Source organism: Dermochelys coriacea, chromosome 2 (assembly GCF_009764565.3).
Source record: "Dermochelys coriacea isolate rDerCor1 chromosome 2, rDerCor1.pri.v4, whole genome shotgun sequence".
NCBI lineage: Eukaryota > Metazoa > Chordata > Testudines > Dermochelyidae > Dermochelys > Dermochelys coriacea.
The window spans coordinates 52,736,647-52,749,941 of record NC_050069.1 but is presented as its reverse complement, the minus strand read 5'-3'; the positions used below and the strand labels follow the sequence as shown (position 1 = coordinate 52,749,941).

Below are 13,295 nucleotides of genomic sequence, written 5' to 3'. Positions count from 1 at the left end.
ATATAGTTAGAGTAATAGATTTTAAGACTAGAAGGGAGCATTATGATCATCTGACCTCCTGCAGAGCACAAGCAACAGATTTCACACAGAACACACTAGAGCACACCTAGCACTCCTAGGCTTCATGTTAGAAGTGAGTTTTGAGGAGAGGGACTTCACTGAAGAGCTTCCTATTAAAGCTGGACCTCTCTGATCAAACCAGGCAGCAGATCTTTTTTCTGTCAAGGTTTCAGTAGCAGAAGTGTGGTATGCTTGGGCAGGGCGGAGATTTCAGGTCAGTTAAATTGGTAAATCTAAGAGGATTCTCCAATGAAGCGCCTGCTCTTTGTTGGTTTAAGCCCTGATTCTGTAAGGGGGCTCCATGGAAATCCATGTGTCTGACTAGATGTTCCTTCCAGCTGCATTACATGCACAGGCTGCACTCTTCTCAACATGTGCCTTCCAACACTTACTTCCAATTACTTCACATCTCTCTTAACTGGGCTTCTAGCAAGTCTTCATTATTTATACCTTGTACAGACTGAGCATTGTTGTGATGATCACAGTCACCAGCAATCTTAAATGGGCTATCTATAAAGTAATTGATTGATTTTAAGGTGGTCTTGTCAGTTTTTGAAGTCATGGAAGGGGCTTGGTGATATTTGAGTCCTAACTCCCCTCCATACATGCACTCTCCCATTGAGCAGCATCTTGGCATGTATCTGTGTTCTGGCACCACCCACTTTTAGAAGTTCCACTATTGTGATTTATATCAGGGAAAGTGTGGTCTAGTGATTGGAGCACTAGACTGGGACCCAGAGAAGACTTGGATTCTACTCTTAGCTCATGGCACTGAGCCTTTGTTTCCCCTCCAACCCTTTGCCTTGTGTATTTAGATTTTCAGCTATTTGGGGCATGGACTGATATGTTTGTACAGCACCTCACACAATAGGACCCTGATCTCGATTGGGCCTCTAAGCACTATGTCTAAACACAAATAATAACTAATATTAATATTAGAAGGCAACTGAGCTTTTGCTATAGTGGCCAATGCATCATTTGCTGGACCCTCTTCCTAATTGCCCTGTGAAGTTCCAGTGCCAGAAAGCGGCCCTTAAAGCAGTGGTGTCAGCTCCTGCCAAGTTAAAGTTGGGCATCTGGACCCAAGCAGGGGGGCTGGAACAATTTGTACAGTAGGGGTGCTGAGAGCCATTGAACCAAACTGTAAACTCTGTATGTGATGGAAACCACTTCAAGCCATGGGATCCTGCCACACCCCCAGGACCCCTAGTTCGAGCACCTATGGGCCCAAGTGCTTTATAAATAACATTATTAATGGAATATGATTAGGAGTTTTTTGAAACAATTAGCTTCTTGAGCCTTCACACATCCCTTTAAAACTGTGCTGCTCTTGTCTTGGAATGGTGATTTTTCTTTTTTTGTTTTTTATTTCTGGAAAAGCTATGTTTTAAATTGGGGCTAAAATTGTGATTTTTTTTTATCCTTTGCTGTATTTACAGACTGTGGGTTTGTGCTAAAAGAAATCAAACTAAAATTCTATTCACTGGAGTCCAGGATAACTTTCCTGATTGCTTTTCTCATAATATCACATGTTCAGATCAGCTTTAAAAACAGACTTTCAGGGTGTTTATAATTTAGGCTCTTTTCTTGGCTCTCTTTGAGAGTTACTGTTGTTTTCTTGAGTGTGTCTACCCAGCAAATCCTCACAATGTGTGACCTGTTCCTGGGAACTTGGAAACTAAGCTCCAGTGAAAAATTTGATGTTGACATGAAAAAGCTGGATGAGAAATGTTGTAATGTGTGGGATTTAGAAAGGATATGCTCTAGTTGAACTCTGCTCCTACATTTCTTCACTCTACAGCTTCCCAGTGCTCATTTCTTAAGAAGGGACATGAGGGGTTTATTTTGAGAACTGTAAGCTGATAAGGGGAAGTGGCTCTCTGATGTGAACTGTTCTCATGAATGCTGCCCCTTGGGCTGCTCTTAATGGAAGACTGAGTATGTCTTTTGGGGGCATGGGAGGTGAGTGGACTACGGAAAGGAGAGAATAGTAGGGTTGAGGTGCCTGCAGTGTACATAAGTAAACTAAACATTATGAAACTTAAACTCTAGGTAACATGGGGCCTAGACCTCCATTGCATTGCATCTCATGTAGTCACTTAGTCACTTTGCACAGGTGTATCAAATTCTTCCTATCTTAACTGATCTTTTGTTATCACTTTGCATGAATGACTTAAAGTGCAAACTAGTAAAGAATTAGGCCCATAGCATTGTTTCAACAAAGCTTTGTTCACCTTACAAGTGAACTGGAATATCTTGCTGACTTTTAGACTCTACCTCAACAAGGAAATTAATGTATGTGCCTTTCTGTAATTTACTCAAACTATACATGAGAGGACTGCTCTGTGAGACATGATACAGGCACAAGTGTAACATTGATGCTGTTTCTTAGTAAGACTACTATATACATTTTGCTTCACCTCAGTTGGACTAAAGGGTCTAAGCCAGAGGTGGGCAAACTATGGCCCGCGGGCCACATCCGGTCCACGGGACTGTCCTGGCTGGACCTTGAGCTCCTGGCTGGGGAGGCTAGCCCCCGGCCCCTCCCCCACTGTCCCTCCTCTCCCGCAACCATGCTGCTGTGCGGGCAGTGTGGCTTGCACCTGCCCACCTCCCAGGCTTTCCAATAAGCATGGTCTGCTGCTCTGAGTGGCACGGAAAGAGGGCTGTGGGAGGGCGTGGGTTGGATAAGGGGCAGGAGGTCCCGTGAGGCAGTCAGGGGACAGTTGCATGGGGTGGAGGTTTGTGGGGGAGGCAGTCAGGAGACAGGGAGCAGTGGGGGTTGGATAGCGGGTGGGTCCCATGAGGCCCTGGGAGGGGAGGTTGGATGGGGAGTACAGGGAGTGGGGTCGTGGGGTGGAACAGGGAGCGGGGGGGTGGATGGGTCGGGGTCTGGGGGGCCTGTTAGGGGGTGGGGTCACAGGGGGGAAGGGGCAGTCAGGGGATGGAGCAGGGGGGTTTAGATGGGGGTGGGGTTCTGGGTGGGAAGTTGGGGCAGGGGGTCCCGGGGGGGGCGGTCATGGGACAAGGAGCAGTAGGGGTTGGATGGGTTGTGGATTCTGAAGGGGGGAAGTCAGGGAGTGGGAAGTCCAAGGGGGCGAATAGGAGGTGGAGGCCAGGCTGTTTGGGGAGGCACAGCCTTCCCTACCCGGCCCTCCATACTGTTTCACAACCCCGATATGGCCCTCGGGCCAAAAAATTTGCCCACCCCTGGTCTAAGTGCTACAGTAACAAACTGCTGGTGCAGAAAGCACAGGAAACTAGTCCTTCTCTTATTCCTTTAACTTTTATCCCATGACCTTAACGAGTATCTGAGACATCTTTTAATTTGCAGGTATGAGTTTAGCTACCAGGAAACTGGGCAGCCTCACCGAACCCACTGTGACCATCAGCATTGATGGGGATGTGCTAACAATCCAAACCAAGAGCACTTTCAAAAGTACTGAGGTCTCCTTCAGCCTGGGGAGGAGTTTGAGGAAATCACAGCAGAAGACAGGAAAACAAAGGTGAGGGCTAAACAATGGGGGCAAAGTGACAAGCCTTATAAAGGCAAAAACCTCAATCTTTCCTAACATCCTGCAGACTGAATAACTTCTAACCTGCAGGACAGTGGGCTAAACACTTTACTTTGAGGTTTGTGTTTGTTTTTGGTAGAGTATTGTAACCTTAGATGAAGGCTAACTGACTTGGGTGCAGAAGTGGAATGGCAAGGAGATAAATAAATAAATAAAGAGAAGATTAGTGGACAGGAAGATGGTGGTGGTGAGTTCATTCTTGCTATTTGATCACTGAGCGTTGTATCTCCACAGTAAATGCTTAGCAAGTTGAACTGTAGCGAAGATGACTGACCAACTAACTTTTTTTTAACCTGAAGGAAACTCTTAGAGGCAAAGAACACTACCTTATGTCAGCACTGCATTGTTGCTTCTCTAAGTGTTCTCAGAAAACCAAGTGTGATAGTATTTGTTGAACTGTATATGAAGCCATTTTTAAATCATACTGTGATAACTTCCCCCTTTTTAGGAATGTACGACAAACACCGTCACGTGCATCAGAATATATGAGAAAGCAAGAGGACATTAATCCCTGTCCACTGGACTAAAAACTCCCTGAGATGGCCCTTGACAAGAAAGCTCCAGTACAAGCTTCTGTTTCCCACTCAAATGTGTACAGGCTTGTCTCATAGTAACAGTGTACTCATATAATGTATTAAACAGGCTTTCAGACACTGAATATTGGAGTCCATATTCTTTGTTAGCTTGTAACTACTCTTGGAGATTTGACCTTCAGAACTGTAAAAACAGAGGTGAGATGAAGGTGTCTAGTCCACCTTCTCCAGCCTACTCTGTCCTCCTCTATCCTTGTAGAATAATAATGTTTCCAAGTTGCTTGTCTATTCTAGTTTAAAATGCTTTAAAAATCCCACTAATTCTTTCTAATCTATGTAAGGGGACTGTTGCCCCTTACTAACATTCAGTGGGGGTGTTTTAGTTGCTAGCTCCCAGTACTAAAAGGGGGAAGGGTCGATGGGGAATCAGGACCCTGAGACTGACAGTCCCTTGGAACAATGGGGAGAGGCCAATGCTCCAGGTCAGCCTGAATAACAGGGCGGGCAGGCTAATCAGGGAGTCAGGAGACCAGGGAGGTCCCGTCCTCCATATGAGCTGGATTTGCCTTGGTCAGATAGACTAGGGCCAAGCTAAGGAGAAAGCAGAGGCCCAAGCTGAGCTGGGGAGAAGAGTTGTGCCAGATCCAGAGAGCAGACCCTGTCCTGGGAGCAGAGCTGCATCAACCAGAGCCAGAGGGGCCAGAAAAGCAGCCCACGAAGCAGGTCAGTGCTGGGAGCAGAGTCACAGAAGCAGCCTGCAGAGCAGACCTGTCCTGGGAGCAGAGCTGCAGCAACCAGAGCCAGAGGGGCCAAAGAAGCAGCCCAGGGAGCTGGAGGCAGAGCAGCAGCTGTTCTGAGGTGGAATGGAGCTGGAGCTAAGACAGAGTGAACCTGGAGCTGGAGCAGTCAGGAGCCAGGTGTCATGAGCAGCTGGGGAGAGTGAGGGGGGACCCTAGGCAGTGGGCCCAGCACAGGGAGACGCCTCAGCCAGGAGGCTCTGCAGGCCAGACTCGGAGGGGGATTGGTAACCCTGACAGGGTGGGGGCAATGCTGGGAAGAAGGGCCCTGCCACCTAGAGCCTGGGAGCGTGTGGCCACCACCAGAGCAAGTGTCCAACACCCAGCATCCCTGCAGCACAGCCAGGGCCTGAGAAGAAGGCCTGGGACTTACAAGGAAGAGACTGTGAACTGCCCTGACATTCCAGAGACACTGTTTGTGATGTTCCCTGCCACAGAGCGGGGTGATGTTTCCTTTAACCTTTCCCATTTTCCCTTATTCTTTTTAAAATTAATTGTTGATTAAATAACTTGCATTTGCTTCAAATTGTATGTAATGTATGTAATGGTCAGTGGGTCAGAGAAGTGCCCAGTGCAGAGAGAGTACCTCGGAGTGGGGACACCCTAGCCCCTGTCCTAGGTGACCACAGCAGGTTTGGGGCTTGAGCCCCCCCCAGGAATCCTGGGTCCAGCCTTGTTGGAGTTATGAGGACTCTGCCAGACAGGAGAGAGGAAGGGGAGCCCTCAAGGGCAGGGAGGCCACTGGGTAAAGGAAGTGGGAGCGAGGACACAGATCCTTTCGCTAACCCACTTCACGGGGGTAGTGCAGAAGCCAGGAAAGTTCCCCACAATAGTGGGACTATTCCCCTGCTTACATCTAGTCAAATAGATCTGTTTTCTATAAATGTAGGCTTGGATTTTGGAAGGTGTATAAAGGCATACGTGCCTAATTCCCTAGAGGTTTGTGAATATTCCATCCTAATATTATAGGAAAGCTTTCTTAAGTTATGTCCCCTTGATCTACCCAAAACCACAACATCTTCCCCACAGACATCTAAATTGTACCTTAATATCTTAATTCTTGTCATCCCCACTGCTGTAGTAATCTTAAAGGCTGTATCTCCTTCCCTAACTGACTATATTAGAGATTAAAGAAATTTAACATGGAGCCTCACATGATGGGACCCAGGGTGCAACCTTCCCCCACCTCTGTATGCTGGATTACCACTGCTCAACTCATAGGGTGAGTCACATTCCTCATAATACACAACCAATAATTCACACCAAAGTCTCTATCTTAACGCATGAATGGGCTGGATGCCATTCTAGCTGGTCTGAAGAAACGCAATGCACAACAGAATATACAGTGCTTCCCTTGAGAGTACACTGCTATATTTCCTCACCTGAAAATACCAACTGATGAAGGCAGCTGCTTTTCTCAAACACCCATGTTAAATAAATGAATGGTATTGATGCAAATGAGGAAAAGTACTTTTGATCTCCTTCTGAAGCATCAGGGATGGCCATGACTAGAGCTGGTACATGGGAAGGGGTGGGCCAGGGTTCTGGGGTGGCACCAAGCATTTTCTCTCCGATCACCAGATGTGTGGTTTGGAAGGAATTTCCCCCTAGGTCAGATTGGCAGTGACTGTGAGGGTGGGGGGGGTGTCCCAGATTATTTGGGTATATCTCACTTAATCATTTCCCTGCCACTGTGAGGCCATGGGTAGTGGTGTATCTCAGTCTCTCCTATTTTCTGCCTGTGGAACATAATAGTCTAGTCTCTTATGGGCTGTAATACTTAAAACTAATTTCAGTTGTTGGATCTAGCGTGAGCCTGCTGGCCTGGGATATACAGGAGATCAGTCTAGATGAGCTGGTGGTCCCTTCTAGCCTTGAATGCTATTGTTCTATCTGAACGTGTAATCCACAGTGAACTCAAACTTTAGCAGAGCATTCCCAGCCAGCTTTGCTTTGAGGACAAATCTGACAGCACAAATGACGTTCTTAGGGAGATTAAGCACAGTAGGTCTTTCTGTTACCTTGCACCTTGATTAGTCACTTACACATGTGTTTACAATGAAGCCACTCTGATCAGCTAGCATTTTATACTCGCTCTGTAATGTACAGAGGAGAGAATTGACCTGTCTCTGGAATGTGTTCAGTGTAGTGTTCACTGTAGCTTCTCTTCTATGAACCAGTCCTTGAAGGGAGAACATGGGTGTGTGCCAGTCTCGTCATTCAATTTACACAAAACAATTAAGAAGCTGCAGCATGGGGGTGTCGTCTTAAGATCCCATTACTAGAAAAGCAACAATTCCACTGCCATAATTAAACAGATAAAAAGAGGAGAAAATAAGAATATTCAGCCCTAGTCTTTACATCAATACATTAGGCCCTAAGAATAGGATGGATGAAATTTTTAACTTTTCATGCACTTCTCCCCAGGGAACCTACCATTTTATCTTCCCCATTCCTCCTGGGGTTGGGAATGCCTCTTCTTTCCAGTAGTCTGCATTTAGTACAGTAGACTTGCTTTCTGGGTCCTGAGGGCTTTTGTTTGCAGAAGTCAGCATCCAAGCCCTACCAGCAACATGTCTATCTCAAGTAAGGTGCACCCTTGCAGAAGCCACCTAATAACTTTACCATCCAGGCAGACTGGAGACAGGCTTGCAGATCCTGCAAAGTCATCAGCCCAAGAAGACAGAGGTTAGGGCAGCTTGGAATGTGCTAATTCAGCTGATCTCATGGGGAGCCTTCACTGTCATCAGAGTCTAAAGTTGTCTTCCTGTGAGTGGAAAAGGGGGGGATATTGCACATGCTTGAGCTCCGGGGGGTAAATCTTGCCTACTGCCTGTATGGTTCAAAATGCAGAAAGCAGCATCAGCTTAGTTAAAAAGCCAGGCACACAGCTGGCAGCATCAGAAAAACTCTGCCTGGTTGACACTCCTGGGGGTGTCACAGCATGAAGGAAAAGACAGGATGAGGCTCATGTTGTACAGTGTTGAAGATGACAGTGGTGGGCTATATAAGGAGACTAAAATTAGTCCTCAAAAGAAGCATTTTGGGTAGGTGACAAGAAAGACAGAAGAGGGTGGAGGTGTCTTGGGAAAAACAAAGCCCCAGTTCCAGCCAGGAAGCCTGAACTCTTGGAAGGAGAAGGCAGGCATTTTGGAGCACATACAAACAGACTGGACGGATATGCTGTGGTGGCAGACAATGGTGTGAATTTCTTCTCTCAACTGAGAACTGCAGATAACTTGCTTCATGAACCATTGTATCTATTGCAGCTTGGCTTGTCCAAGCCCACACCCAGGCAAGCTACGTTTAAAGGCTGCACTTTGAGGTGTTTTTTCTATTGCTTAAACAAACAGTATTTTGTATGAATGCCATGATGGGGCCTGAGTTTACCACCCTGACTCCTCATGTAGTGCACTGATTGCAAAGAGCAAGGTACCATTGTGAGGGAGTAAGGGCGGTAGAATCTGGCCCATAATTTTGGATTTGACTGCTGACTTTGGTCACAAGTGCTAATTGAACCTAGGCCCAAAAATAATCTTGACCCTTGGAGGAAAAAAAGAGATAATAAATGGGTAGCACTGGTTCCAAGGAACTCAATGTCAAAAAGGAGGATACATATCCAGCCATATCCATACCACAGACTGCAGGATAGGGGGGAGGGGTCATCTGTGCTAGTGTAGAGTGACCTTGTGTTCTAGCATTCTGAGGGATGTTTCCTGATGACACAGGTAATCTGGTTTTTATCTTAACTCCCCTATTGTCCACACTAAACAATCTCTGACCCAGAAAGTGCTTTAAACCCAGTCTATCTTACCTGGCTGGGGCTGTAGATTAGAACCCAGAATCCCTGGGTTGGAAATCACCCACTTTACAATGGGGATGCAGGCAAAATCATGCGTGTGTTGACAGTCCGCTGCTGTAATTTGCACCAGATTTGATTCATTGAAGGAAATGAATCCCACATTTTTCTTGTTTCCAGGCATAACCTTAACACAGACTTTGAATTATATCAGTAGGCCTTTTTCTTTGATCTAATTCAGTCTTTTCTTTTGCACCTTTGCCTATCTACATTTGTTGTTATAGGTTATTGTGATAATTTATGAACTTTCACTCACTTTTCACAGTTGAGCTCATGATTAGGATAAATGTTTAGGCTCAGTTATCACAATGTAATCCTTTCCTTTTATGAACCCATTCCACCTAGGATTGGACATTTGTTCATAAAGTCACAATTGCAATCAAAGACAGATCTTCATACGGCTGGAAAATGTGCTTGGGAGCCTGGAGTCCTGGATTCTATTCCCAGCTCTGTGTGGATTTCTTCTGCAACTCTTACCCTGGGGGTGGGGGGGGGGATGTCACTTTCTTACAGCCAGTCTTTGAGCTGTTTACTGCCAATGCCTTGGATTTTGGTTTTCTAATCAAAGCAAAACTAGTGAAATGCTGGTGATTGGAGCCTCTGACTCCTCATTGGTCCTTCTGGATTTCTCATTGGTCCTCCTGGCCTCTCACATATTCATGGCATCTTCAAAAAAAAACAGTTGAGAGTTTCATAATTCACTCCAACCATTTGTCTCTTGTTATGTGCTCTCAAACATTTGTGACCTATTTCTAGGGACCCGGAAACTTGTCTCCAGTGAAAACTTTGAGGTTTATATAAAAGCACTGGGTAAGAAATGTGTGCGAGTTTAATGTCTCACTTTCTTTTTAGAAGTTATTGCTGGTTTTAAAGTCTGCTCTTGGCTGTAATGAAAACTAACAGACCTCTTGCTGCCTCTTTGCTCTGCAACACATGGGGGGGGGTGAAGCTTTATTACTGGTGAAAACATTTTTGGAAGCAAGTACTTGAGGGTGGGATTTTAGAAGTCACACTGAGACTATCTGAACCTTCTTGTCTCTTTCAGTTCTCACAACTGTCTGTGTAAGGGATTGGTTGGAATTAATTCTCATTGCGGGCGGGGGAGGGTTGGTGCTTCAGAAGAGACTTCATCTGAGCATAAAAAAATGGTCACTAAAACCTGTTTTTCTTAATTATGAAAAAGCTAAAAACCTGGAGACCTAAATTCCAGAAACTAGTCAAACTAAAGCAGAAGTATGGCTTCTTCTGGCAATTTATCTTGGCCTTATGGGGCTCAAATTATCTCTCTGGGGTTGTTACAAGGACTGATGAGTTGGCAATGCATGGCTTGAGGGGGGAGATGGTGTGGGGCCCTTGCTGGAAAGAAAAGGGAAGGAGAATAAGGGAGTTCAATAAGAGAGAAGCTAATCTTGGTTTGGCTTTAAATCTGCAAAACTTCACTGGCTGAGACTTGGTTTTGCAAAATGTGTAGTGACTAGTCAGTCTCCATTTTCTTCAAACCACCGAAATCTAGGGGAGGGAGCAGGTAGGAGCTTGCCTAAATAATTCAAAGCTGGGCTGGATGGGAAAATTCTCCTGTCTTGTAGAAAAACACTAAAGCAAGGATCTAGTTTAACATATTGTAAGTTAGCACCATTGCCTATGGCTTTCTGCTCCTGTGGGATAGCTCAGAGTGTAGAAGGAACAGCTTGCAGATAGCTGTAGTCACTATTGAATTGAACTGACAACCTCAGATAGCTGAGTGGGAAGGAAAGCAGTCCTGTTGAGTGAATGCTAACATTAGGGACTGGCAAGCAGTAAGTATCTCTATTTACTCAATATTCTGTAATCAAGTTGGAAAGTAGAAATACAGTCTTTAACACTTCATCCACTGCTATTCATCTGGTTAGTTTTTAACTTTCCTGTAGGACACTCTTTTCCTCCAGGGTTTTGCACCGCTATCCATCATTATAGTGTTTTCCAAGAACAAAGCAGTCCTGATTCCACCCTTGAACAACAGGTCTTTTTGCAGAAGCATTACATAAACAGAGCTGCCAGTTCTATCAGTCATAATCCACACCCACTGGATCTCACCTCAGGCTGAAGGTTCTTAAGGAGTCATCCCTACGAATTAGCTTCTCCCGAAGCAATTTGTTCCTTGGAGAGCGCAAATGATGGATAATCACTTCAGAGGAACCTTGCCATTGATTCCACAGACAACAAGACATGACATTCAGGGTGAAACCGGAGGCTAGGAATGAGCTCCTTCCCTTCTGTTCAAAGAGCACAGACTGCTAACATTTGAGATAAAGTCACCACTAGGGGGCAGCACTATAGACAGCTTTATTATTTATTTATTTGTTTGTTGTTAAGGTGACCACATTCACAAAATTGTGGGGAAAAAACCCAACACAGAAAAGGTAAAACTGTCATTACTCCCCATGAGGGTTGCCACCAGTCCAGGTTTCCCAGGATCCTCCCTGTTTTGAGGTAGTTGCCTGGGAAATCTGCAAAGGTGCTCAGTACACACTGCCCGTTGTCCAGTTTTATGGGCTCAAAACAATCCTAGATGTCCCATTTTTTTGTATCTCGGAAGTGGCAACCCTACTCCCCACCCCTTTGACAAGCTAGTTTCTCACACTCATCCTCTTCCCTCACCTTAGGGGTTAGTGCTACCACCAGCTGGGTTCCACTCTGGCAGCCTGGGTGGCGGTTCTGCTGCTAATGCTGGCCTGGTGGTGGTGCTGCTGGCTGGGGTTAGGTGATGGTTAAGTTGTGGGGGTGATCTGGTGTCATTGGCATGGTCCTCTGCCTGCTGTTGCTGCTCTCCCAGTAGGCGGGGGATAGGGAGTATGGCTTTCCGCAGCTTGTAGCAGTGCCCTCTGCTAGGTAAAGGAGTGAGGAGAGATGCTGTGCATAAAATAGGACACTCTCAGTTGTCCCATTTTAAGATATCAAATTTCCAGAACAGAGTCAAGACCATTGAAAAATGGAACTGTCTTGGGGAGGCGGGGAAGCAAGACACTTGGTCAGTTCATTTATTATTTGAATTACAGGGGTCCAAACCAACATCAGGTCCTACAGAAGAATTGCAGCACCACCGTTATCAAAATAAACTCAGCCCATTCTATATAATCAACCTATGTGGAGGTGAGTAGGTTCTGTGCAACTATAGTGTAACTATAGGCTTTCAATGTACTACCTAGCATGGAACTGCAGTCGATGAGACTTCTGTGCTTTAGTGAACTTCAGGATGTTCATTAAATAGAGTCCCCCTGGTAGCTCACTGGCACAGAGCAGCAGGTTAGAGCAATAACTGAGAAGATATGCATCCGTAATATCAGCAAATTTAAGAATCAGTTGCGGCACCTGATTTGTAAAATTTGATGCTTATTCAGTGGTGTGAACTTCACCCCAGAACTAGTGGAACAGACATACCTCCTGTGTGAATGTTCTGCTGTATCTTTTCTGCTCCAGTCCTTTGGGATCAGTGTTCTCGAGCACCACCTACGGCTGGAGCTGGCAATAGGACTTAATAGGTCAGAGGAAAGTACCAAATGTCAGCAAGCTGCAGGGATGGAAACATTTAAATGTTGAATGTTTTTTGTTTGAGTCAAGTCTAAATAACATAGTGCACGTGTTTAGCCCACTGGATAACTCTGAATATAAAACTCTGTGCTACTAATATTTGATTTTTGTGTCTCAAAGGTTTAACCCTGCTTAGGGGGTTGTGCGGTAAGTTACCCTGTGTAGGTAAGATGTGTGGTTCTGGAGAGTTGTGCAGAAAAAACAGCAGCAGCATTTTCAAGTAAGGTGTGTTTAGAACTGATCCGCTGGAACGTAAGAATTCTAGATCGCGGCGTCCATCTGCGGATTTGAAAGCACATTACCAAGAGGAGTGAATTTAGCTACTCAACCACTGTGAGGAAGGTACGTATTGTCCTCATTTTAGTGAAGGACTAGAGCTACAGAGGGCCACATTGTGAACACCTTCTGGTGGGAGCAGATACCACTCATGCAAATGCTTCTATTGATGCCAGTGAGACACCCTTTGTAAGTAATCGCTTAGCAATATGAGTAAGGGACTCACAATGTGGTCCAGAGAAATACAGCATGTTCTGTGTTTGATATCTTGGTTTTCTTTCTCAACAGATGATGTGGCAGTAAAGAACCCTGCTTATGGCATATATGATCATAAATGATCTGGAGGATGGTGTGGATTGCACTCTCAGCAAATTTGCGGATGATACTAAACTGGGAGGAGTGGTAGATACGCTGGAGGGGAGGGATAGGATACAGAAGGACCTAGACAAATTGGAGGATTGGGCCAAAAGAAATCTAATGAGGTTCAATAAGGATAAATGCAGGGTCCTGCACTTAGGATGGAAGAATCCAATGCACCGCTACAGACTAGGGACCGAATGGCTCGGCAGCAGTTCTGCGGAAAAGGACCTAGGGGTGACAGTGGACGAGAAGCTGGATATGAGTCAGC

General features: G+C 45.5%; 1 long non-coding RNA gene and 1 pseudogene across 1 annotated transcript; both read left to right on the top strand.

Annotated features, from left to right (window-relative positions):
• The first annotated feature begins 1,125 nt into the window (after nt 1–1,125).
• Nucleotides 1,126–4,367, top strand: LOC119850830 (annotated as a pseudogene).
• Nucleotides 4,368–9,316: 4,949 nt separating this feature from the next.
• Nucleotides 9,317–12,987, top strand: LOC119850831. Its single transcript, XR_005291044.2, has 3 exons — nt 9,317–9,634; nt 11,860–11,953; nt 12,956–12,987. It is a non-coding gene; the product is annotated as an uncharacterized LOC119850831 (long non-coding RNA).
• Nucleotides 12,988–13,295: the final 308 nt, after the last annotated feature.